This window comes from Acomys minous (genome assembly GCF_964271855.1).
Source record: "Acomys minous genome assembly, chromosome: 15".
Lineage (NCBI taxonomy): Eukaryota > Metazoa > Chordata > Mammalia > Rodentia > Muridae > Acomys > Acomys minous.
In genome coordinates, this window is record NC_140497.1 from 87,166,737 (window position 1) to 87,193,355 (window position 26,619).

At 41.1% G+C, this 26,619-nt stretch overlaps 1 long non-coding RNA gene across 2 annotated transcripts; it reads left to right on the forward strand.

Annotated features, from left to right (window-relative positions):
• The first annotated feature begins 727 nt into the window (after positions 1-727).
• Positions 728-10,603, forward strand: LOC311584696. Of its 2 annotated transcripts, none has more exons than XR_014774968.1 (3): positions 728-848; positions 1,822-1,908; positions 10,519-10,603. It is a non-coding gene; the product is annotated as an uncharacterized lncRNA (long non-coding RNA). The 2 variants fall into 2 exon arrangements; XR_014774969.1 differs by having other exon boundaries at positions 736-848; positions 1,818-1,908.
• Positions 10,604-26,619: the final 16,016 nt, after the last annotated feature.

Sequence of the window (26,619 nt, forward strand, 5' to 3'; positions counted from 1 at the left end):
AGACCCATGGCCTGATTTTCTTTTCTTTTCTTTTTAAAACTAATTATTGTTACATGCATGTATGTGTGTGGCTTCTTAATCCCTGGGCCCTGGCTACAGAAGTTTTGAGAATATGCATTTACTACTCTAATCTACATCATCTGAGTGTCTTTGCCTGGCTTTCATTCAGTCAGTGGAGAGACTGTGTCTGGACACCAAGGAACAGGAAGTTTATTTCAATTGCGTACTGATGCATCAGGTCTTTTGGATCACTTCCGCAGCTCACAGAGATAGCGTAGGTGAAATCCTGTGTCTGGGTCCTGTGCTCTTGAGAAAACACCGTTGTCTTCCAAGGGGTGTTTAACTGGCCTCTGAAAGTAGACAGGGTGCCCAGTACTGGCTGGATTGATTGTTCTTTCTCATGATTATTTTTTTTTGCTCACATCCTTCTGCCTACCTCGCAAAATTCCTGCCAGTGGTGAAACCAGGCAGCTTGGAGAGGAAGCGACCTCACTGCAGAGAGAAGCACGCACATCACAGCCAACTGTGCTCGCCTTTCACCCAGACTCTCAGCCGCAGTGCAGGTAGAGTCTGTGCAGAACTGAGGGCAGGCAGACAGAGGGCCGAGGTGACAGCTGACGTTTAACAAAGACATACCAAGTCTTATGAAAACTGCTTCCCACTAAGAATGTATTGGGAGGCACATGTTTCCATAGCAACGGTTCCTGTGGTACCGCGTCCTGTGAGACAGAAATACACAGCAGTACATGTGGTCAGGGTCAGTCTTACAACCGCTGGGGATGCGGGTACAGAGCAGCAAGGACACGTTTGTGGGCCCTTTTGTCCCACACTTGTTGTTTCCGTTTCCTGTAAGTCCAGACTTAATTACTTCCTTCCTCCTCCTCTCCCTCTCCTGCTCCCCACCTTCCTCTTTCTCCCTCACCTCTGCCCTGGATCTTTCCATGTAGCCCACGCTGACCTTAAACTCAGGAAACTTCTGTTTCCGTCCCTCGAGTGCTCGTGTTGCAGGTGTGCAGCCGTCACAGCTGGCAAGGCCTCTCAATTATAATAGAGTCCTGGCTGGCTGTGGTTATTAGCGCTGACACCACACATGCTAATGGGTTGACAGCAACCATCTGTGACTTGTTGCCTCCCCAGGCTCTCAGGACCCTGTTAGGAGTTTTGTGTTTTTATAGGAAGCCTGCGAAGACAGAGAATTTCATTTTGCTGACAAGGAAACAGAGGCAGAGACGTTAAGTGACTTAACTAAGATTTCTTAGAGAAAGAGCAAGGCATGGCAAACCCTTCCCGCAACTCCGTCTGGCTCAAACCCCGAGTTTCACCCTGATCCATTGAGCAAGATGCTATTTGCTTCTTGTTAGATGTTTTCTTTAAAATTCAGAAACGCTCTTCAGTAGAGACGTTACTTTAGTTCTAGTAATATCCTCAGAGCTCAGACCTACCCACACAGAGATATAACAGAATTCTCACACTTTACTGGTTCTGTAAAAAAAAATTCTCTCACATGGGGCGGGGTGGGGGAGAAGAGAGAGAGAGAGAGAGAGAGAGAGAGAGAGAGAGAGAGAGAGAGAGAGAGAGAGAGAGAGATTCTCCAGGACAACTTCACTTCTACTTTCATGTCATGATTTTATGTGTCTATATAATCCAGGAGCCACAAGTGAGAGAGTATATGTAAGACCTTTCTGTGGCTTAGCCTAATTTGCCTGACATCAGTATCCTCAGTTACAAACGGCATAACTTCATCTTTATGCCGAAAACCATAACTCATCATGTGCCTATACCACGTCTTCTTTATTTATTCCTTGGTTGTTGGACAGCTAGGCTTGTTCTATAATCCACCGTGAAGAGTGCTGCACGGAACATTAATGTGCAAGTGTCTCCACGACGTGTCGATTTGGAGTCTTTCAGGTAAATCCCCAGGCGTGATGTGTGCTAGATGTAGGTTTGGGTTTTGAGCACCTTGCTGTTGCTCTCCACAGTGCGACATTAGCATACACGGTAAAATGAGTTAGAGGGCACTCACTTGAGCGACTTGATTCCTGTGTTCTACTTTTGCTGCGAAGAGTCAGCCAGAAAGCGCTGCAGTACTAGATCTTTAAATGCTGCCTCCCACTCTCTAAGCTCTGCTAGCAGCCAAGGGAACTTCGACAACCTAGAGCCGCCGGGTGAGTGTAGAGAGGGTCCAATGAGGTGGTCCAGCTGCAAATGCATCAGCACCCCGTGACTGTGGAACAAAAGCCGATCTTCTCCATTGGGCCTCAGGATTTCTGAAGACTGTCGAAATCAGAAAGCCCAGGAGGGACAGGCTGCTGCTACTCTGGCTTGCAGAGACAAGAGTATTGGGTAATTGACAGAGATGCGACCTCTGCTGCATTAGTATGCTAGCCCTTGCACTTCCCCCCTTTAAATGATCAACTTTTATTACATTTCTTTGTAATGATGTACAAGTCCGACGACTGCCTGCAGGGCTTGGTTTTCTCCTTCTACTGTGTGACTCCCAAGGAATGATCTCAGGTCATCAGAGGCTGGGTGGCAGGTGCCTTTGCCCACCATGCCATCTCACTGACTCAAGTCTTCCCTGTTGAAGGATGACTTCACACAAAATGCTAAAGTTAGGTCAGGTTTTACAACATGGGGTGAAAAACAGTGCTTAAGTTATAGTACTGTGCCTTTCCCACAAATCTATTGTTCTTACATCACTTTTTCCCCCCACTGAGATCAGCCCCACATTTTTTAGCTATGATAAACCGGGCAGATGAATTGATCCTGGACTTAGTACAGAGCTAAACTGCTGTACAGGACCACGTATGCAGTGTGCAGGCCAGAGAACATACGGTTGTGTCGGTAATGTGTTGTGTTGTATCAAGAGCTCCAAAGGCCCAACCCGATCTAAGTACAGCACCCCGCAGAGCCACCCAGTCAGTGCAAGGATGCTTGGGATATGAGTCCATGGCTTCTGGAAGGATTCAGAAATCTGCTGAGTAAGGGGCCCAGACTATGGGGGAGCCACGGTGTAAGAGGTACAGTGTCCAGGGTTACCGCAGGCCTGAGGACGCAGTACGTGGAGGCGTGAACTAAAGATAAAACTGAGAAAGGGAGATCACCGGAACGAAACAGAGATATGAATCTACTTGAACCTGTAGCCAAGTCTGATTCTTGGAAACGAAGAGTTTACCTTCTAAATCCACTTGGAGCAACTTTTATCGTCATGAGCAGGTTTGAGCAAGGCCCACTGAAACTAATGTCGGAAGTGTGGGATTCAACACTCCCCAAAATAGTTCTGAAGAAGTAGATAATTGCTCACAATGTTTAGCTGACTGCTAATTTCTCTCCTGTGCTGGAAGAATCTGAATAGACAGCATTTCTTCCGCGTGGAAACACTGACATTTACAAATTGTGACACCACTCTTGGATGACACCAGTGGGATCTACACAATAAGCCATTTGCTATTATCCGTAATCCATTTTAAGAACTTGTGAGTGAGGGAGTTCTGCAAGGATGGGCATAAATTTTTACATTATTCATTTTTTGATTGCTTATGTATTTCATTTGATCTCTATCAAATAATTCTGTTTACTACGTTCTATGTTTGAGAGTCTTTTAATAGTTGTGTGTGGTGGCTCAAAACTTCAATCCCAGCACTCAGGAGTCTAACACAGAAAAATTGGCTGAATCTGAGGTCAGCCTGGGCTGTGGAATGAGACCTGCCTTGCCCAAAACATTAAAGATCTTTTACTATGTATCACACCACGTTAAGTGTTTTTAAAAAGTCACTTGGCTATAAAACTTATTCTGTTTAGGTTACAATTATACTTGTTCTTTACACAAAATTGATGATAAAATTATACTGATAATTAAGAAGGTCAAGATTTACTAACCACAGAAAAAATTGTCATAATAAGCCATCTAGTAGAAGAGTGTGCTAGCCCATCTCAGTAGTTCATATATTTAAAAAATATTATTTAAAGACTCAATGTAAGTCTTTTTTCCTTTTTTTAAAAATTAATTTATTCTTGTTACATCTCAATGGTTATCCCATCCCTTGTATCCTCCCATTCTTCCCTCCCTCCCATTTTCCCTTATTCCCCTCCCCTATGACTGTTACTGAGGGGGATTACCTCCCCCTGTATATGCTCATAGGGTATCAAGTCTCTTCTTGGTAACCTGCTGTCCTTCCTCTGAGTGCCACCAGGTCTCCCCCTCCAGGGGACATGGTCAAATGTGAGGCACCAGAGTACGTGAGAAAGTCATATCCCACTCTCCACTCTACTGTGGAGAATGTTCTGACCATTGGCTAGATCTGGGTAGGGGTTTAAAGTTTACCACCTGTATTGTCCTTGGCTGGTGCCTTAGTTTGAGCGGGACCCCTGTGCCCAAATCTGCCTATTATAATGTTCTATTTGTAGGTTTCTAGGACCCTCTGGATCCTTCTACTTTGCTATTCTCCCATGCTTCTCTCATCTAGAGTCCCAATAGGATGTCCTCCCCTCTGTCCCAGTTTCCTGGTAAGTGAAGGCTTTTGTGGGACATGCCCCTTGGGCTAATATGCAGATATAAGTGAGTATATACCATTTGAGTTTTTCTGCTTCTGGGTTAACTCACTCACTATGATCATTTCTAGCTCAATCCATTTATCCACAAATTTTGGGAATTCCTTGTTTTTAATAGCTGAATAGTATTCCATAGTGTATATGTACCACAGTTTCTTTATCCATTCTTCTATTGATGGACACTTAGGCTGTTTCCATGTTCTGGCTATTATGAATAAGGCTGCTATGAACATGGTTGAGCAAATTTTTTTGTTGTGTGCTGGAGCATCTTCTGGGTATATTCCAAGGAGTGGAATAGCTGGGTCTTGAGGAAACCCTATTCCCATTTTTCTGAGATAGCACCAGATAGATTGAAGGAGTGTTCCTCTCTCCCCACATCCTCGCCAGCATATGGTGTTGCTTGAATTTTTGATCTTAGCCATTCTGATGGGTGTAAGATGGAATCTCAGAGTTGTTTTGATTTACATTTCCCTGATGATTAAGGAGGTTGAGCATTTCTTTAAGTGTTTCTCAGCCATTTGATATTCCTCTGTTGAGAATTCTCTGTTTAGTTCCAAGCCCCATTTCTCAATTGGGTTATTTGGTTTGGTGGTGTTTAATTTCTTGAGTTCTTTATATATTTTGGATATTAGACCTTTGTCAGATGTAGGGTTGGTGAAGATCTTTTCCCAGTCTGTAGGCTGTCGCTTTGTTCTCTTGACAGTGTCTCCTGCCTTACGGAAGCTTCTCAGCCTCATGAGGTCCCATTTATTAATTGTTGACATTAATGTCTGGGCTGTTGGTGTTCTGTTTAGGAAGTTGTCTCCTGTGCCAATATGTTCCAGGCTCTTCCCCACTTTTTCTTCTAAGTGACTTAGTGTCTCTGGTTTTATGTTGAGGTCTTTAATCCACTTGGATTTGAGTTTTGTGCAAGGTGACAAATATGGGTCTAGTTGCATTTTTTTACAATCGACCTCCAGTTAGACCAGCACCATTTGTTGAAGATGCTATCCTTTTTCCATTGAATGGATTTGGCTTCTTTGTCAAAAATCAAGTGACCATATGTGTGTGGATTCATATCTGGGTCTTCAATTCGATTCCACTGATCAACCAGCCTGTTGCTGTGCCAGTACCATGCTGTTTTAATTACTATTGCTTTATAGTACAGTTTGAGATCAGGTATGGAGAGTCCTCTGGAGCACCTTTTATTGTACAAGATTGTTTTAGCTATTCTGGGTTTTTTGTTTTTCCATATGAAGTTCAGAATTGAACTTTCAATGTCTTTAAAAAATTGTGTAGGTATTTTGATAGGGATTGCATTGAATCTGTAGATTGCTTTTGGTAGGATGGCCATTTTTAATATGTTAATTCTCCCGATCCATGAGCAAGGAAGATCATTCCATCTTCTCATGTCATCTTCAATCTCTTTCTTCAGAGTTTTGAAATTTTTTTCAAACAAGTCCTTCACTTGCTTAGTTAGAGTAACTCCTAAATATTTTATATTGCTTGTGGCTAATGTGAAGGGTGTGGCTTTCCTAATTTCTTCCTCTGCAAGCTTGTCATTTGTGTATAGGATGGCTACAGACTTTTTTGAGTTAATTTTGTATCCAGCCAATTTGCTGAAGGTGTTTATCAGCTGTAGGAGTTCTCTGGTGGAATTTTGAGGGTCATTTATGTAGACTATCATATCATCTGCAAATAGGGATAATTTGACTTCCTCCTTTCCCATTTGAATATCCTTGATCTCCTTTTGTTGTCTTATTGCTCTGGCTAGAACTTCGAGTACTATATTGAAGAGATATGGAGAGAGTGGGAAGTCTTGCCTTGTTCCCTATTTTAGAGGAATTTCCTTGAGTATCTCACCATTTACTTTGATTTTGGCTATTTGCTTGCTGTATATAGCCTTTATTATGTTGAGGAAAGTGCCTTGTATCCCCGATCTCTCTAAAACTTTAAACATGAATGGGTGTTGGATTTTATCAAATGCTTTCTATGCATCTAAAGAGATGATCATGTGGTTTTTAATTTTCAGTTTGTTCATAATGGTGGATTACATTGATGGATTTCCATATATTAAACCATCCCTGCATGCCTGGAATGAATCCTACTTGGTCATGATGAATGATATCTTTGATGTGTTCTTGTATTCGTTTTGCAAGTATTTTATTTAGTATTTTTGCATCGATGTTCATAAGAGAAATTGGTCTGAAATTCTCTTTCTTTGTTAAGTCTTTGTGAGGTTTAGGTATCAATGAGACTATGGCCTCATAGAATGAATTTGATAACGTTCCATCCCTTTCTATCTTTTGGAGTAGCTTGAAGATTATCGGTATTAGCTCGCCCTTGAAGGTCTGGTAGAATTCTGCACTGAAACCATCTGGCCCTGGGCTTTTTTTGGTTGGGAGACTATCAATGATTGCTTCTATTTCTGTAGGGGAAATGGGACTATTTAGCTTGTTTATCTGTTCTTCAGTCAACTTTGGCAAGTGAAATTGATCAAGAAAATTGTCCATTTCCCTTAGATTTTCAAATTTTGTGGCATATATGCCTTCAAAGTAGGATCTTATGATTCTTTGTATTTCTTTCAGTGTCTGTTGTTATGTCTCCCTTTTCATTTCTGATTTTGTTGATTTCAATACTGTCTCTCTGCCTTTTAGTTAGTTTGGCTAACGGTCTGTCTATCTTGTTGATTCTTTGGACTGTTTTCTTAGTTTCTAATTTGTTAATTTCAGCCCTGAGTTTGATTATTTCCAGATGTCTACTTCTTTTGGGTGTTTCTGCTTCTTTTTTTTTTCTAGGGCTTCCAGTTGTGTCGTTAAGGTGCTTTTGCGCAATGTTTCCTATTTCTTTTTAAAGGCACTTAGTGCTATGAATTTTCCTCTTAGCACTGCTTTCAGTGTATCCCACAAATTTGGGTATTTGTTCTTTCATTTTCATTGAATTTCAGAAACTCCTTGATTTCTTTCTTTATTTCTTCCCTGACCCAGGTGTCATTTAACAGAGAGTTGTTTAATTTCCATGTATGTGTACGCTTTTTGTTATTTCTGTTGTTGAATTGCAGCCTAAGCCCATGGTGATCTGATAGGATACAAGGTATTAATTCAATCCTCTTGTATCTGTTGAGGCTTGCTTTGTGACCTACGATGTGATCAATTTTGGAGAAGGTTCCATGGAGAGCAGAGAAGAAGGTATATTCTTTCTTCTTTGGGTGAAAGGTTCTATAGATATCTGTTAGATCCATTTGACCCATGGTGTTGGTTAATGATGTTATTTCTCAGCTTAGTTTCTGTTTCAATGACTTATCCTTCAGTGAGAGTGAGGTGTTGAAGTCTCCCACTATTATTGTGTGGGGATCGATGTGTGGTTTAAGCCTTTTTAGCAGATCTTTTACAAATGTGGGTGCCCTTGTATTGGGAGCATAGATGTTCAGAATTGTGATGTCATCTTGGTTGACTTTACCTTTGATGAGTATGAAGTGTCCGTCCTCATCCCTTTTGATTCATTTTGGTTGAAAGACTATTTTGTTTGATATTAAAATGGCTATGCCTGCTTGCTTCTTGTGACCATTTGCTTGGAATATTTTTCCAACCTTTTATTCCTCAGTAATGCCTATCGTTATGGGTGAGATGTGTTTGCTGAATGCAGAAGAATGTTGGATCTTGTTTATGCACCCATTCACTTAGTCTGTGTCATTTTATTGGAGAATTGAGGCCATTGATGTTGAGAGATATTAATGACCAGTGACTGTTAAGAGTCTTAATTTTGATGTTGGTTCCAGTCGAGCGTTTGTGTAGTTGTGTTTTTGCCATGGTATAGTTATTTGTTTCCTGAGTAGTTTTGGTTGTAGCTTGACCCTTTGGGATGGAGTTTTCCTTCTAGTACCTTCTGTAAAGCTGGATTTGTGGATAGGTACTGTTTGAATTTGGTTTTGTCATGGAATATCTTGTTTTCTCCATCAATGGTTATTGATAGTTTTGCTGGGTAAAGTAGTCTGGCCTGGCATCTGTGGTCTCTTAGGGTTTGCAGGATCTCTGTCCAAGCCCTTCTGGCTTTGATGGTCTCTGCTGAGAAGTCGGGTGTAATTCTGATAGGTTTGCCATTAAATGTTATTTGGCCCTTTTCCCTTGCAGCTTTTAATATTTTTTTCATTAGCCAAAATATTTTTGACAGTGTATAGATCTACCATTTGACCTGGTCTTTACTGAGTTTTGGTAAGACAAAGATGTTATGGAGTTACAAACAATATTCATTACCCGGTTTTGAGAGTCACTCCTCTCCTCAGCACTGTGACCTTTTGTTTGGAAGCATGGAGCAATATGGCATATTGTGTTTGGGGTAGACCAGAAGTCTGTGACCTATCAGGTCAGGGAGAGATGACTATGGCTCTAAATGGAAAGAGAGCACCCAATGGTTTCTCCCTCAGAGGAATCTCAAGTGGTTGGCTTCAGAAAAAACACAGATGAAAATTGAAGATCTGGAGCCTTTTTGCTTTCCAACTAAGCATGAAACAGACCTTTTAGGGGGGGGGTGTTCTCTTGTCTACAGGGTTCCCATGTCTCCAGTGTTGAGACACCTTTCAACCAAATGAAAGGGCAAGTCTTCTCTAGAAGGAAGCCCTTTGCTTTGTAACACTTACCTCTTATCTGAAAGACAAATTCCTTTATAACACATTTAAATCTGAGATTGGAGTAAAACATCATCCTGATTTAATATAAAATTGTGGAAACTAAGTTAGCAATTGATGTTTCTGGAGAAGTTTGGCAGGAAGACCTTCCCAACAGGCGGTGCAATGTCTCCTCTGATGCCACTCAGCTAATAAGCCCATGGCAGATGCCGCTGGGTTCAAACATAAGTTTCCAGGCCAACGAAAAAGAATACAAAAGCACTGAGCCATTATAGCATGATTTCATTGAGAGCACGACGATTTCCAGAGTGGTCCTGCTCCTCTTAGAAATCTCTTCCTTCTGTTAGTTCTGTAAAACCTAGCAACCCTCGTTAGCCCTCCTGATCAAGATATATTTTGATATTTGGGTTCAGAATCAGGTAAAACTTTTAGAAACAAATACAAACTGAGTTCCTATGAAGATCTTTTAAGAGGAAAAAAATCAAAAGACTAAAGCAAGGACATAAAAAGGTTCTTCTCTAGTATTTATGGATTCTATTTTGTCTCTTGCATGTACTTCCTCCCTGCCACAAGAGATGGTTTTCTTTTGTTCTCTAGAGAGCTGCATTGTATCTCTGTTGTTCTTTGGGACTTAAGCTGCTTGGCATCACACCACACCCTTAACAATGTGAACAGCAAGGCAGCCTGGAAAACAGAAGCATCAGATGCTGGCCTTCTGGTGGTTTTCAATGTCATCTAGTCTAACCTGCCCCTCACCCCATGTTTTCAGACAATAACATATAAGGAGGCAAGGAGACGACAGCCTCTGCATACAAAGCAACTCAGAAGCAGAGGCAGAGTTTCATTGCCTGACCTTACCTCACTGGGTCAGAAAGACAGGACCGCTGTAGGTATTTGCAGAAGAGGAGACTGAACACCTCAAAGAAAAATCATTGCAAGCACCGAGAGAGTAAAGCAAAGGCTACTACGAGTTTCAAAGAGCCAGCACTTTGTAGAAACTACAGAAACACATCACCAATCATTTCATTGACTGACAGCATTAAAATGGATTACAAGAGGACCATGAGGCCAGCTCAAAAGCTTCATTCCCAAAGCCCTTGTGTTTGTCTGCCATGTTAGAAACAAACAATGTCCCTTCAGACCCTCTTTGGCCATCAGAACTGAATGCAGATGCATTGCATTTGCAAAGCCTAAGAACGCTACTGCCCGAGGGAACCTGAGGAATGTCTCTGGGTTCCTATCACTTTCAGTGTAGGCAGAATTGAGGACTCTCAGCAGAGTGCATACCCCAGGCATGCTGCTGTGAGTTAACTGCCCTGGAATGCCTGCCTGGGTGCATTTACCTCTTTGTTCCTTTCTCATAGATTGCTTGGCACAGATGCTGGCTGGGGGATAGAGGAAAGAAAGTTGAAGAAATCAAGGATTTAATGATAATAAATACAGTTCTGGAAACTTGAGGCAATGGGGCAATTATTTACATTTACTGGTAATAATCTCACAATAGTTACATGATCTTGGGGAAAACTGTAATAAAGCTAAGAGGATCCTTAGATTATACATCTTTTGGTTCTTCCATGTGTATGTGGCATGTGTGGATTTATATGCATATGGACATGTGTATCACATGTGTTGCAGCCTGACTTCAAGAGTCTTCCTCAGTTTCTGCTTTATGTACCAATGCAGAGTCTCTCAGATGAATCTATCTATCTATCTATCTATCTATCTATCTATCTATCTATCTAATATATATTATATAGCATATATATACATATATACACTCAGAAAGTAATATATACTACTTACTGCATGTATATGTATATATGCTTTCTGTTTCTCTGTCTTTTGTTCTAGCATGTTTTCTAATGTTCACACTGGCATAGAGTAAACAGTTAGGGATTTTCAATGAGGACACAGACTAATTAGACATGCTTGCACTTCTGCACATGTCTTAACTCATCTAGGAGAAGTGGATAGAATCTGTTATAAATAATTTAATCTGTTATTTCTGTTTTGTTAGTGACTTTCCCTACTGGTTCTTCCAGAACACTCTGAGAAAGCAAGAAACACCACACACTTATTTCAGAGTGTACTGTAAAGATGGGTATAAAAGGAGTTAGTTAGTAGGCTCCCTACTGGGAGTTAGCTTTCACCCTCAGTGGAAGAAGGTGGTGTACATTGTGAGGTCTCATGTTTTTATTTGCTAATACTCATTTTTTTGAGAAAATGAGGACATGTAAAATGGGCTCTTTTGTTAAGCTTCCACTACAAAAAAAAAAAAAAAAAAAAGTAAAGCCATGTTTGACTATAGACTTTCATTCTTTCTTTTTTTCTTGAGGAAGAAAAGAATCCCTGTGCGTTTGCGTGGTCAAGTGTAACAGTTGGAGGGACGCTTTGTTCCTGCGCAGTAGTTAGTATCGCCAGCCTTGCTGCTGTGACCCTGATGATCACATCTCCCCTATGGGAGCTCTGCAGTAACCACAAGGAGATAAATAAGACAAGACACCAAGATCGCAGAATCAGAGGGCCACTTTCCTACCAAAGTCACATCTCACTGAGTAGGACAGAGAATTAACTCGGGGGCAGATGAGTACCTAACTGCCCCCCTGTGTGTCTTGCCATTTGGTGGCCCTATAGCCATAAAACGTGTCCCATTTCTCTGAGTGCCAGCCTCTTCATTATTAAATGGGTTTTAATTATATAATTATATAATTCTCACCCCGCCAGTTTTACATACAGGTCTAAATCATGTTTGCGGACATGCAGCCATGTTTCTGGAACTGAACTGATCTTACTCTTGAGCCTTCCTCTTCAGGCGAGGGAAATCCCACATTTGGTTTTACAGCAATTCGTCCCGAGTGATTATCCACTTTCTTGGGGACAGACTGGTTCCTTTCTGATGTAAACGTTCTCTCCAATTCTCTCCAGGCTTCCTTCTCTTCTCTCTTACTCTTCCTTCCCAGGGTATCTCAGACCGGAAGGCACTCATGTGACTCACTCTGAGTCTTGCTTGGCCTCTCCTGAGACATCTTACTCATCCTGGTCTTCTGCCAGCATCTCTGCTCTTTTCTGGCCATGGCGCATGACATCTGTTCTCATGGAGGAGATGTGCACAGTTACAGTTCCCACAGCAATGCCGAGGCCCTGTGGTTAGCCTGCATGGCTGTCCTGCAGGTCCTCAGAGAGGCAGCTCCATTCTCCCGTGAAATCTTGCCTAAGGCTTGGCTTTCTACTCACAGCCTCTGGGAAAAAAAAGAGCCAGTAGTCCCTTATGCCCCACCCCTGAACCCCGCCACCCTGGTCCCTGGCAGGCACTCCTAAAAGCTTTTTCCAATGCCAGCATTTGAGGTTGAGATCGAACAGTTTAAAGGAGACCCTCAAAGTGAATTGAAGAGAATCTCATTCTGCTATATATGTATAAATCAATTTACTACTATGAATTTATTATAATTTATATTTGACGTAGATACAGATAGATATGTAAAAGTTTATCTATAGCTATATAGCCTGGTTGATTTGGCAGGGGTGGGTGGGGCGGGGTGGGGTGGGGTGGGGCGGGGTGGGGTGGGGCGGGGCGGGGTAGGGGGGTAAAGTAGATAAAGTGATACCCACTCTTCATTGTTGTGAGGGTTAAATGGAGAATGAAAACCAAGCATCCTGCATGGAGTAACCATCAGTGAAAGCTTTCTTTCTCCCATGTTTCTAGTCAAGCCCAGCAAATTAAAAAACAGTTCTACTGAAATGCCTGCCATTCTGCCAACCCTGGGACCATTGCTTTATCATCGCTCTTAGCTTTCTTTGTTGGCTTTGTTTATTTCCAAGGGAAGGAATTCAGAGTATTTTGATGCAATTGACATATGCTGTCTCCATCCTGAGTCATGAAATAAACAAACCGTTGTCGCAGCCTGCGATGATGTCTCTGGGTGTAGATATTAAGAAGTATTCTATTAAGAGAGCTGGAAATTTATGAGTTAGGGACTCTGTGGGAAGATGGTGGGACCTGAAGGAAAACACTGGGGAAGATGGAAACATGGTTCTGCTCTTGACTTTGAACTGCTGGGTCACGAAAACATTGCAGACAAGTTGCTAAACTTTGAGCCTTTATGCTTTTGTATGTTATGCATGAGGAAATTAAAAACAATGTTTAAAATTTGAGCTATAAGAAATAGCGCTTCATTGTGCAAATTGCTCTTAAGAGACTGGTATTTCACCTTGTGGGAGAATATCTGTCTGCCTGGTATATATATGGGCCCAGCACTGCAGAGTTATTTGCATATATGCATGTGTGTGCATGTGTGTAATGCTAGATATTTAGGGAAAGAGTCAATGAACATTCTTAAAACTGCTTCCTGTAAAATACACCAAAGCTTCTGAGTGTGGGTACAATGGGATTGATGGGCTATAGTGATAAGAATGTCTGAATGTCTGTACTTGCTGCCCAGACCACCCATCCCAAATGGTTATGTTACGTATTTTTGTTCCGGGTATTGTGTATATAATTATGGTAGCATTTTGCGACTGTAATAGGCCTTTTGCTGACTACGAATGATTGACTCCTTCAATTATCTACTCATATAATACACTCATATTAATCTCTTCCTGCTATCTATCGTTAGCTGCTTCTGTTGTATGTATATATATGTGCAATATTTTCCCATGTTGGTTGGCATGTTTTATTCTTATTGACTAGGGACTAGGTTGTATTATCTGTTGTGGTTTGCACACAGAGTGTCTCACTCACAAAATGGCTCATGGGTTCAAGTCTTGCCCTTAGCTGGTGGTGACTAGGCAATGAGGCAGCCAACTTCATTACTGTGAAAATCCACTCACAAGTCTGTAGTGAATGAACTGTTGGGACACGGGGCCTGATTGGAAGAAGCGGTCATCGAGGGCATCCTTTGACCTGTAGGTCCTCACCTCTTCCTGTTTCTTTGCTTCCTGGTTAGCATGAAGTGATTAGCTTTTCTTCACCAGGCCTTTCCAGCTAGGATTTCTTTATTGCCACAGGCCCAGAAGCAATGGGGCCAGGCCACTGTAGGCTGAGACCTCTCAGGCTTGGAACCAAAATTCATCTTTCTTCCTTAAAAAATTTTTCTCTCAGGTGTTTGCCAAGACATGAAACATCTAACAAGCATATAGCCTTTGCCCATTGTGTGTGTTGAGTGTTTCCTACCAGCCTTTTGCTTATAGGTTCACTTCTTTTATGTGGCTTTCAATTGATAAGATTTCATAACCTCTCATATTAATAAGCAATTGTTCCAGAACCATTTCTTTCTCACTTGAAAGAAATTAATCATTTTCTAATTTTTAAGGGATGACTAATGGTTTCACAAATGTGTGTATTGTGATATTTTGAAATGTGTGTCCATTGTCTAATGATAAAATGAGGTAATTTGCATATCTATTTATTTCAAATATTTATCATTTCTCAAAATAAAAACTACAATACACTGCTATGGACTGTCGTCACCCTAGTGTGAAGAAGAATACCTATTGATATCAATTTTTGAAATGATCATGATATCAAACTTCCTCCTAAGTGTATATGTCCATATCCATAGATTTTTGCTGCTCCTAGCCTTAGTGGGAGAGGCTTTTATTGTGGTGAGTAGTGGTTGGTGCAGGCGGGCGTTGTTTTTCAAGGTCCTAGAACAAGTAGCCTTGACATATCAGCATCTGGCCCTCCGAGGCTCCGGGAACTCACTGAGCAAGGGACGGGGAAAGAGTGTAAAAGCCAGAGGATGTAGAAGAATGTTGTGAAATGACCTCTTCTGGACACGGAATGGCTAAGGTAGGAGAGGTGAAGCCAGTTACAGAGTCCAGCGTGTAGCAGGGAGGGGCTCCCGAGGCCCCGCCCCTTGCTGAACATCCCTTGTAGTTGAGCTGCTGGAGGGAGAGACATTTTTTTTGTTTATGAATGTGGCTGCTTCCACTACGTTTGCCGATTACTCTATGCCCATCCATGTATGGGCAACACTAAGTACGCTTAGTGAACTACATTCAATCAGTCAATCGATAAAGAGAAGCATGAGATTTAGAGAGAGGGATAATAAGGAGCTAGGGAAAACTAGAGAGAAGAGTCATAGTTGGAGAAGTTCAAGATACATTGTAAAAATGCATTGAATTTTAAAAGAATAAATAAAAATAAATTGAAGCATTAAATAAATCCAACAAAGTTACTGGGTGATAAAAGTGAAATGCAAATATGGTAGTGTTTTTCTACAATAATAGCAATTTACTTGAAAACAGCAACAACAAAGAACAAGAAAAGCCTTCTCTCTCTTTTAAAAAAATACTTATTTATTTATTGTATATGAATGCTTTATCTGCAGAAGAGGGCACCCGATCACATTATAGATGGTTGTGAGCCACCATGTGGTTGCTGGGAATTGAACTCAGGACCTCTGGGAGAGCAGCCAGTGCTCCTAACCTCTCAGCCATCTCTCCAGCCCAAGAAAAGCCCTTCTCATTCACGATAACAAAAGCAACAAAAAGTTGCCTAGAAATAAGTCAGAGGGGAGGGACAGAGAAGATGAGGGAGAGAATGCTGGGAGAGATGCTGAAAGGCCATGTGAGGCAGAGCATGAAAGCCTACTGGGATTCCTGAGTGCGCAGATGAATGGGTCTCTGTTTCTTATGCTTTTTCTTAGACTTTTTTCATCCTGTTTGTTTCCTCCAATTCTGATGTGTTAGGTTTTGGTTTATCTTATTATATTTTATTTTGTTACTTGTTAGAATCCTGTTTGTTTTCTTGTTAGAATCAGAAAGGGGGTGGGTCCATATGGGAGGGCAGGTGAGGAGGAATTGGGAGGAGTAGATGGAGTGGAGACTATAATCAAGATATATTATGTAAAAAAATTCCTTTTGAATAAAAGGAAAAATTAAAATAAATAAATATATTTAATGAAAGAAGTAAAAATTTCTTCACTAGCCGGGCGTGGTGGCGCACGCCTGTAATCCCAGCACTCGGGAGGCAGAGGCAGGTGGATCGCTGTGAGTTCGAGGCCAGCCTGGTCTACAAAGTGAGTCTAGGACAGCCAAGGCTACACAGAGAGATCTTGTCTCGAAAAACCAAAAAAAAATTTTTTTCTTCACTAACACAAGTTGTGATGTCCAATTTAAAAAATCAGTTCACGTAACTTAAGATAAAGAAGTATAAAATAAAAATTATGGCATTTCTACATTTATGTTTTTAAACTTTCATGAAATTTGAACTTTTTAAGTTTTTGTAAACTAATCATAAGTTCTGTAATGATGTTGAATTTTTATTTAATGTAATGAAAAGCATGAAATAATAAGACTGTTCTTCATAAATATTATTTGTATATCTTCCATGAATGTAGGCAGTTGAATTTCTGTCCTTTTCATGATATTTTAGTAATTTCTTAGATACCTAGCAGTTAATTCATAAGTGTTTGTATTATACAATATAAAGAATAAGATTTTTCATAAGGCACTATTATTTATTTATTTATTTATTTATTTGCTTTACATCCAGATTGTAGCCTCCTCCCTCCTCTGTGCCTGGTCCCTCCCTCTCTCCCTCTTCACCCTCCCTCTCTCCTACTCCTCAGAGAAAAGGAGCTCCCCTGGACCAACCCACCCCAGCACACCAAGTCCCAGCAGGACTGAGTGCATCCTCTTCCCCTGTGGCCTGGCCAGGCAGCCTCTTCAGGGGAAAGTGATAAAAAAAACATGTAACATAGTCCATATCAGAGAAGCCCCTGCTCCCCCATTAGGAGAGACCCCCTTTCTGCACACACCACACATCCGCACACATGCACACACACACGACACACACCACACATCCACACATACAACATACTTTGCACACATACACACGCACCACACAAACACACACACACTACACACACCACACACACCATACACCACACAAACACATACTAAACACACACATGCCACACACCACACCCACGTACACCACAGACCACACACACACACCACATACTACACACAAATCACATACAACACACAACCCTACATATCACATATACTACATACCACACTAGACCACATGCCCCCCACATACTACACCCCCCCACCACATACCACATTTATACCATGTACTCCACATACTTAATTTTTAGGATACTGTGTTCTTGAATAGGGAGATTCAAAATAGTAAACATTTAATTTCGTTGAATAGTTCACAAATTTTATGTCCTTAATTAAAATATCGACTAAATTCTGTTCCAAAAAACAGAAAGTAAACTCCACGAACAGACTCCAAGGTGGACAGAATAGACTGCAATGCAGACAGAAACTTATCTTAGGTTGAAACCACCACAATCCATGGGGTAAAGATGAACTTTTGAAAGTTCTCACACATCTTTGAGATCCCTGGCTGCATTTTGGCATAACTGAAATTTCCTGGGGTGTTTCTTAAAGTCATCATTTCTTGGCATTTAATTTTCTAGCCATTCCACAATTAAAAATCAATTGCTCAGTGAAACACAATTTATGAGGCTTCATTTGAATTGTACACCAAATAGAAATGTCTGAGGAAGTTCATGAGAAACCATCTTCCCAAAATTTCCAGGTCTTTCTCATGGATCTATTTGGGAACTCTTGCACTAACGGGTTGGACCTTGCCAAGAGCCGTGCAACAAAGACTGTCGTTAGCTATCTTTAACTAGAGTTCTTTCCTCCTGGGGCAGCAATTTTCAACTATTTCTGGCAATTTCAGGCAGTTGTCAAGGCAAGACATGGCTCTACCTATTCTGTACCAGGCAAAGTAAATAAAGCTCGCTTTTACATCCTTGGTTTAGCCGAGCGAGGTTAGAATTTCTTTAAAAAAGGATTCTGGAGAAAATAAGATGAATGGGATGTTTACAGATAAACTTATTTATTGGTGGTTCCTTCTGATCTCTGGCCCCATTGAGGGTCTGAGTCTTTATGGACTGGCGATATGCAGGCCTGGTAAAAGCCTGCACACAGTCCTTTTTGATGGTCTCCTAGGAATTATAAGTTCTTCTTGTGAGTCACAGATTTGGCTTCTGATCCTGTCTGGCTCCTCTAAGCTCCAGATACGCACAAGTCCTTGATCAAGCCACTTGGATCACCCTAATAATTCACCCAACGTTCATTGTTTGCAAATTTGAATCCTTCGTCCTTTGGCCCACCCAGCACACCTTCCACTCTCCCCTTCACTAGAGGCTGTTCCAGTCCTTTGTGAGTTGGGCAAGAGTGTCAGCACCCAGTGGTTAGGAACAGGTACACAATCATACGGCGTTCAACACCTTTTAGCTTTGTGCTTTAGCCACACGGAACTGCTCTTGGGGGCCTCTTGCTTTATTTTCTCTACACACTATCATTTATCACATTTTATCTTTGCTTCAGATCAAAGAGGGCCTGGCATACACGCGACAGATTCTTTATCACTTAGGGAACTATGCATTATGTATTTGGTAAGGAAATATAGCTTGAGTATATCTCATTCCGTTCCCTATGGGGAGTGAGATGGGCTTGTGGAAACTATCTTAGGGAAAAGATGACACCTGACTGATTTAATCACCTTGACAATGCGCTCTGAAGAAAAACAAACTAATGATTTGCCAGGATCAAGCGCCTTTAACTGTGAGGTGTTCTTGGTAAGATGTGTGCTTAAAGGGATCATAAATAGTACACGGCCTAGACTCTGCTTCTGCTTTGGCCTAAACAATACATACTTAGCATGGGAAGAACACAGGGAGCCCCACAGTCTACTTGCATCTGCTTTCCCTGGGCTTTGGTGACAGTACTCTTGGAATGATGGGAAGGCATGAGAGCAAATAAGCTCTCTGACTCATGGGACTGGACTGCACAGTTGAGCGTCTGTGTTAGCCTACTCCCAGTCGCCTATTGATTCATTTTGAGAGGGATTGTTGAGTCCGTCTTATAGTGTAGCACAGGCTAGCTCTGAACTAATGATCTTCCTAGTGCTCTGTGATTACAAGCATTCACAGGCATGCTGCATATTCTATTTGATCCTTACACTCATGAAATGAATAGTTATTACTAATTTTTATTACATTTTTAAAAGAAAAAAACTGAATTAAAAAGAACTGAAAAAAATCTACTCCACTGCAACTGGATACTTCCCCGCCCCCCTCATCTCCGAATGAAGCTTCCAGAATCAGGATTGGGTTAAAATTGAATTGTTGACCAAAGGGGCCCCATGGGAGCTCCCAAACAACACAGACTATTGCCAAGACTATTGGCTGCTCCCCACAAACTGATGGTGAGGCCCTATTGATGAAAGCAATGCCTACACAACTCATTAAATGTGGAGAAGTCAAGCTGATGCCTACATAAAGCCTTCATTTCTATGGACTAATGTCCATGGTACTAGAAAGCACTCTTCATGATACTAAAGGAGAAAATAAACACCAACTCAGCTACAAACTCTCCAGTCTACAATGGTGCTCCTCTCCAAGGTTCACTAGTGCAATAGTGGCACAACACTTAGGACAGTAACCAACCAATATCCGATTGAATTTAAGGCCCATTCCATATGATAGAATCTATCCTCGACACTGCTTGGGTGGACAAGAATCTGGAAATATACTTTTATATCCATCTAATGCCAAAGTTCATATTCTTTCCATGACTTGTTTTTACACATTTAAATAGCATATATTACTTGGGAATTTTAAACTTTATCATATCTAGAAACAAGCCAGATTATTTAAAACTCAAGATGATAGGTCTTCTCTGCAACTTGTCCTTCCCACAATTTGAAATCCACTATAACAGTGACAAACATGTGCTTGGTTATCAGTTTTACAGACTAAAATCAGTAGTACATGATGAAACACATAGGGCAAACTCTCAGGGAGCTGCCACAGAAGGTGTAAAAACAGCTTGAGGCAGCATCAGAAAACCAGTGGTCAGTCTTTTCACCCAAACCCGGAATTGCTTAATAACTTTCTCCTTTCATGCCCCATTACTGTGCATCACAGAAGACACAGAAGAGTCTAGAATCATGGGAAACAGAGACACAGTCTGGATAGTAAAACCACCACAGAGAAAAATAAGTAGTGTTTGTCTTAAACATCATTTGGACAAAATCTAGAAATTTCCCAATCTTGAACTAACATAGAAAATGTAAAAAACCAAAAAACCAAGCAACCAAACAAACAACCCCCCGCCAAAACCCCAAAAACAAAACAAAAAAAAAAAATGAAACTAAGAACAACTATGTAAATACAGCAACAAATTTGGGACAGTTTTGGTGAGCTGGATCAGCAACTATAAGATGGAGATAAAGTGAACATCTGAGCACAAGTTAGAATCGGGACAGTATAAAAAGGAAAGGCTCTAAAGAAAAAACATGTACCTGCATTAGAAAAACAAGAATTAACAATTCTCAAAAGAAGAAATGAAAATGGGTAATAGAATATGAAAGTGCCATTTTTCTAATAATAACTTTTGCCAAGTTATCAAGAAGCTTAAAAGGTAAAAAAAATAATAGTCTGGCTAAAGAGGAGGTAAAATTCTCAGCGGGAATCTAACTCCTAACGGGAGTTTAAATGGGTAGTGTATTTCTGGAAAGTAGTTCAGTAATATGTATTCAGAGCGTGAAGTGTGTTTGTATTGTTGAGTAAATTTGACGCAAATGAAGATGAAAAGAAAAATTATATATTAAAGTATGAATTTGTATTGATATGTAAGCAATAAAAAGTCCAATAATAGACTAATCATATGGCACAAAATGTATGATTATGTTATACATTATGTTGGTAACAAAACTTTTTTCCTTTATTGGATGTGAAAATATAACCAATGAATTATTTTTAGAATAAAACATAGTATTGTACAACAATTCTGATGGCTAAAATGAGCAGATATGTGGGCTTCCACTGTGTAAAACGCATGAATAAAAAACTATTTCTGGAGGAGCAAGGACGTGGGAAGAGTATGGCTTCTTAATTCCATACAGGCAATAAATTTTCCGAGACTACAATGCTGCTAGGTATCATGGTATTGGAACCAAGATTTAGGAATATTTATCAAACTAAGATTTCCTCACAAAAGGCACAAGTTGTTTCTTTAGGTACATGCTATTAAGAAATCAGGTACTTCAGGGAGAGATGGCTCAGTGGTTAAGAGCACTGGCTGCTTTCCTGAAGGACCTGGGTTCAATTCCCAGCACCCACGTGGCAGCTCACCACTGTCTGTAACTCCAGTTCCCAGGGATCCAACACCTTCACACAGACACACATGAAGGTAAAATCCCAATGAACATGAAGTAAAAATAAAAATATTTTGAAAAGAAGATGGGAAGGTAGAGGGATGGCTTAGCAGTAAGGAGAATTGGATGCTCTTATAGAGGTCCTGATTTCAATTCCCAGCACCTAGATGGCTACTCATAATCATCTATAATGGGATCAATGCCTTCTTCTGGCAGGCAGACATAGGACTCATATGTCAAACACAGACGTTTAAAAAAAAGTAAAGAAAAGAAATTGAGCACTCAAACTTTTATTCATAAAGGATGATTGAATTAATACCAACAATAACATAGCAGAGTCCTCTGTTATTGTACTTTAAGTGTAATTATGTTACTATTGTCTAAGCTAGGGTTTTATTGCTGTGAAGAGACATCATGACCAAAGCAACTCTTAAAAGGAAAACATTTCATTGGGGCTGGCTTTCAGTGTCGGAGATTTAGTCCATTATTGGCATGTCAGGAAGCATAGCAGTGTGCAAACAGACTTTGTGCTTGAGTAGCTGAGAGTTTTCCATCTTGATCCACAGGTAGAAGAATTGGACTATGTTCTACATTGGGCAGAGCTTGGTCATAGGAGACCTCAAAGCCCTCAGTGACACATATGCTACAACACCTACACTCCAACAAGGCCACACCTCCTAATAGTGCCACGTCCCATGGGCCAAGCATTCAAACATACAAGTCTATGGGTACCATACCTATTCAAACCACTACAGCTATTATCTATTGTCTTTGAAAATGCAATGTGTCAAATTCTATGTGTGCGGTAATATTTTATATATGATTGGTAGTTTGTCAACTATAACAAAAACTGCATAAATTTGAAAAGATGAGATTTGCATAGGTACAAGACACTTCACTTATTTAGCCTTTCACAACCCTTGGACTAATGTAGGGATTCACAGATTTCTTGCAATAATTTCATGGCCTCCAAGAGAAAACTAGAAATATCCATATAAAGTATAACAAGATTCAGCTAGAAGAATTCTGTACTCTTCTATGGGAATACAGTAGAGCCAGGAGCATTTAAACAGCGTCGCTACTCTGGTAATAAAAAAAATTTTATTTCTTCATCAGAATATGAAAAGTAGGGACTTTATTACCTTTCTGTTGCTATGACAAAACACCCAAGATAATTAACCTAGAGCAGGAAGGGCATACTTTAGTTCAGTTTCTGAGGCACCAGTCTATGATTTGTTGGCGTCATTGCTATCAGCAGAGGTCATGGCAGTGGGGAGCTTGTGCTGGAGCAGGGATGTTTATCCTTGTGGTAGCTGTGAAGCTGAAAGAAACTTAAGGTCATTTTGTTTGACTGTTGTTTGATATAGCATACGTAAGCAGCTCATTTAAAATGTGATGTACAGTTCTAGTTTTATGGTTCTCACAATTACTTCTACTGTGTGTATATTGTTAATGTGAGAGGAAAAGACTTTAAAAAAAAAAACAAAAAGGGGGACATGTAGTGGAAGCTTTGGTTTCTTTTTTCAAAAATATATTTTATTAATTTATTCATATTTCATTTAAATTGTTATCCCATCCCTTGTATCCTCCCATTCCTCCCTCCCTCCCATTTTCCCCTTATTCCCCTACCCCTATGACTGTGACTGAGGGGGACCTCCTCCCCCTGTATATGCTCATAGGGTATCAAGTCTCTTCTTGGTAGCCTGCTGTCCTTCCTCTGAGTGTCATCAGGTCTCCCCATCCAGGGGATGTGGTCAAATGTGGGGCACCAGAGTTTGTGTAAAAGTCAGACCCCACTCTCCACTCAACTGTGGAGAATGTCCTATCCATTGGTTAGATCTGGGTAGGGGTTCGAAGTTTACTGCACGTATTATCCTTGGCTGGTGCCATAGTTTGAGCGGGACCCCTGGACCCAAATCTGCCCATCAAGCATGGGAGAATGGGGAAATAGAAGGATCCAGAAGATCCTAGAAACCTACAAGCTTTGGTTTCTTTTACGTATTTTTTATTTTGGTTCCAAGTATGGGATGTGAAAGTGTTTTTCCACTGCTGCTAAAGACAGTCTTGTGACCTTTGTTAGTGGGAAACAGACCTGTGAGAGGGCACATGTTAGAGGGTTGCATGATGTTTGCAAGGAATATACTAACTAGAACCTCACAGGCAATGGAACAACACTTTTGTGTTGCTATGACTTGCAATAGTTTATATTGCTGCATAGAGTCACATGAAATGGCAACATCTCAAGAGTAAGAGCTGATCTGAAGTGAGATAAAGGGGTTTGAATCATTGGGCTTTAAGAATCAACTCTGAGAAAGACAGAAATTAACAAAGGCCACCAAAACTAAGAGGGGGAGTTGAGGACATCCTCTCCCAGAGGCCTAATTCTTAACAACAGGACCCTGTACAGGATCATGTACTGGCTGGTTTTCTGTCACCTTGACACAAGCTAGAGTCATTAGAGAGAAGAGCCTTGGTTGAGGAAATGCCTCCATAAGATTGATCTGTAAGTCATTTTCTTAATTAGTGATTGATGGGAAAGAGCTGAACCCATGGTGGGTGGTGCCATCCCTGGGCTGGTAGTCCAGTGTTCTCTAAGAAAGCAGGCTGAGCAAGCCATGGGGAGCAAGCCAGTAAGCAGCACCCCTCCATGGCCTCTGCACCAGCTCCTGCCTCTTGGTTCCTTCCCTGCTTGAATTCCAGTTCTGACTTCCTTCAATAATGAGCATTGATATGGAAAAGTAAGCTGAATAAACCCTTTCCTTCCCAACTTGATTCTTTTTTAATAGTTTTGTTTTGTTTTTGTTGTTTTTGAGACAGGCTTTCTCTGTGTTAGCCCTGGCTGTTCTGGACTCGCTTTGTAGACCTTGCTGGGATTAAAGTCATGGGCCACCATGCCTAGCCCCAACTTGCATTTTGGTCATGGTGTTTTGTTGCAGCAATGGAAACTAACTTGGACATACCCTGTAGCAAGAGGGTCTTCTCTTGCCTTTCTCCAGAGACATGTAAGGATTACCTCCTATGTCTCTTACCTACTTTTCTCTTGAGATTGGCTTCTGCATGTCCAGTGGTGGGATTCTGTCTGGTAGGACCAGCACAACCTGACTGCTTGAGGAGAGCGAATATGGAGGTACGTTTGGCCGGTGGATGGCATCAGTCTGCCTCCTGAGTGACTGCAGAATAAATGAATGCCAGTTCCAGATTCCATTGCCTCCCTAAGTCAGGAAAGAGTTCACTTGTGTGCATGCATCTACAGACCCTGTTTCTTGGAAGCTGCCCCCCCCCCATATGCATTGACTTTCCAGACTTGGAACCCTGACAGGCCCAGCACAGTGGAGCATGTGGGGAAAGTAGTGAGAGCCAAAGACTGAGAGGTACCAGGGTCTGCACAGACGGATATAGAAAATTCAGGAAGGTCTCATCTCCCAGAACAGGAGAAGGATAACCAAAGACCCTTTGACTTGCTCTGGGTTCCTTGGTATGGGCGTTACCCTCCTGTACAAGACTAGTTATTGAAGACTGGGGGAAGACACTGCACTGTCTAGTCCATGAGTGCCAATACAGAACATCAAGAAAATTAAAGAGTTTAGTCCGTTTGATCTAAATACTTTGTCTATTTAAAAATTTTTCTATTTCTAATAAATCTCACTTATCTGAGCTTGGAAAAGAAAACAATGAACTGAGCTGCTAAGATGACTCTGATATTCCCGATAACACAAACTTATAAGAGTTTTTTTGTTTGTTTGTTTGTTTGTTTGTTTTTTTGTGCCTGTGTTCCCTGCATCTTCAGTGATTCAATAAGTCAAGGACTAAGAACACTTACAAACCTTAACTAGTACAGTCCTACCAGAGATTCTTACAAAGTTGGGTATTTGCAGATTATTTTTCACCATTACTTTTTGAAGTCAGCCACGTAAGTAAGTTGACATAAACTGACCAGAAATTTGAGTCATGTTTATAGCCAGATTGGGATCTGTATTTCTGCAGATGTGGTTGTGTGTGTGTGTGTGTGTGTGTGTGTGTGTGTGTGTGTGTGTGTGTGTGTGTATGTGTGTGTATGTGTGTGTGTTAATTCCCAGACTCCTACTGTTCTGAATACTTTTCTTCACCCCATGTGTCACTAGAAAAATCACTGTGATTTTATTTTTCTGTCAAAGCTTGGGCAGAAGAAACAGAAAATGTCCTTCAAGAAACCCACAGATTCACAGCTCTTGCCAAAGGGTGCACTGATCTCTGGGGAGCAAATTCTTCTCTACTTTCTGCTTACCTTTTTAATTTTCTGGAGCTCTTAGGTATTTTGAATAATTTTCTTGATTTTAATCATTTCTGTATGTGGGAGGAACTTTTCAAGTTTCTCACATTCTCAGTGTCCAAGGTTCTCAGTTGGGTGTCTGTCATCTTGAACTGTTTGTGCTGAAACCTGGATACAGCGGGGATAAAAAGAACAGCTCCCCTAAGAGAATTTCGATGGTACTATGGAAACTGAGGGCTTGTGAGCAACAGGCAGATCCAATTTTCTACAACTATCTCAGTTGGGCTCCTGGTGACATCAAAAAGCCACTCAGAGAGCCAGGGAAAATTCAGGGACTCTAAAAACCAGGAGCACGAGTCCAGTGAACTTATGTGAACTCCGTCCGTTGAGTAATCTGGAAAAGGAGCTCTGAGCTGAGAAACCTAGCAGAGTAGAAACTATGCAGTTTTGCTGCTGTCATTTTTACTATTTTTTTTTCCAGTTAACTGTTTTACGGGCTGGAGATGCAGATCAGTGGTAGAGCAGCAGCATAGTGCACACCAGCAAGACCCTAGGAGTCAGTTTTTGAAGAACTTCTGCTTTGTTCTTTTGAGACTAGCTAAACTGAATAAAATAAATGTGTGCTTCCCTTGCTGGTGACATTTCCCACGCTGAGTGGATCCTAGCCCCGTGAGGGCAGAGCCTAGCCACACGTGACCTATAGACGAGGCTTTCCTCTTCCTTAACGAAAGCGAGTCATGGAATGATCCTTTTTGTTTTAATTTAAAATAGTTTTTTTTACCAACATATTCTGATCATGGTTTCCCCTCCTGCAGCTCCTCCCAGATCCTTCCCACCTCCCAACTGTCCAGAGGCCGTCTCTGGACTTCTTGGAACATCACACTTTATACGAATACCTTTGCTTCCATGAAAGCCTTGAGGCACGCAGTGTAGTCTAATAATGTGTTTTAAGGTAGAGACTTTGGACTGAACTAGATGCTAATAACTTAGTACAATATCGGCTTTTGATGACACTGCATCAGTTCG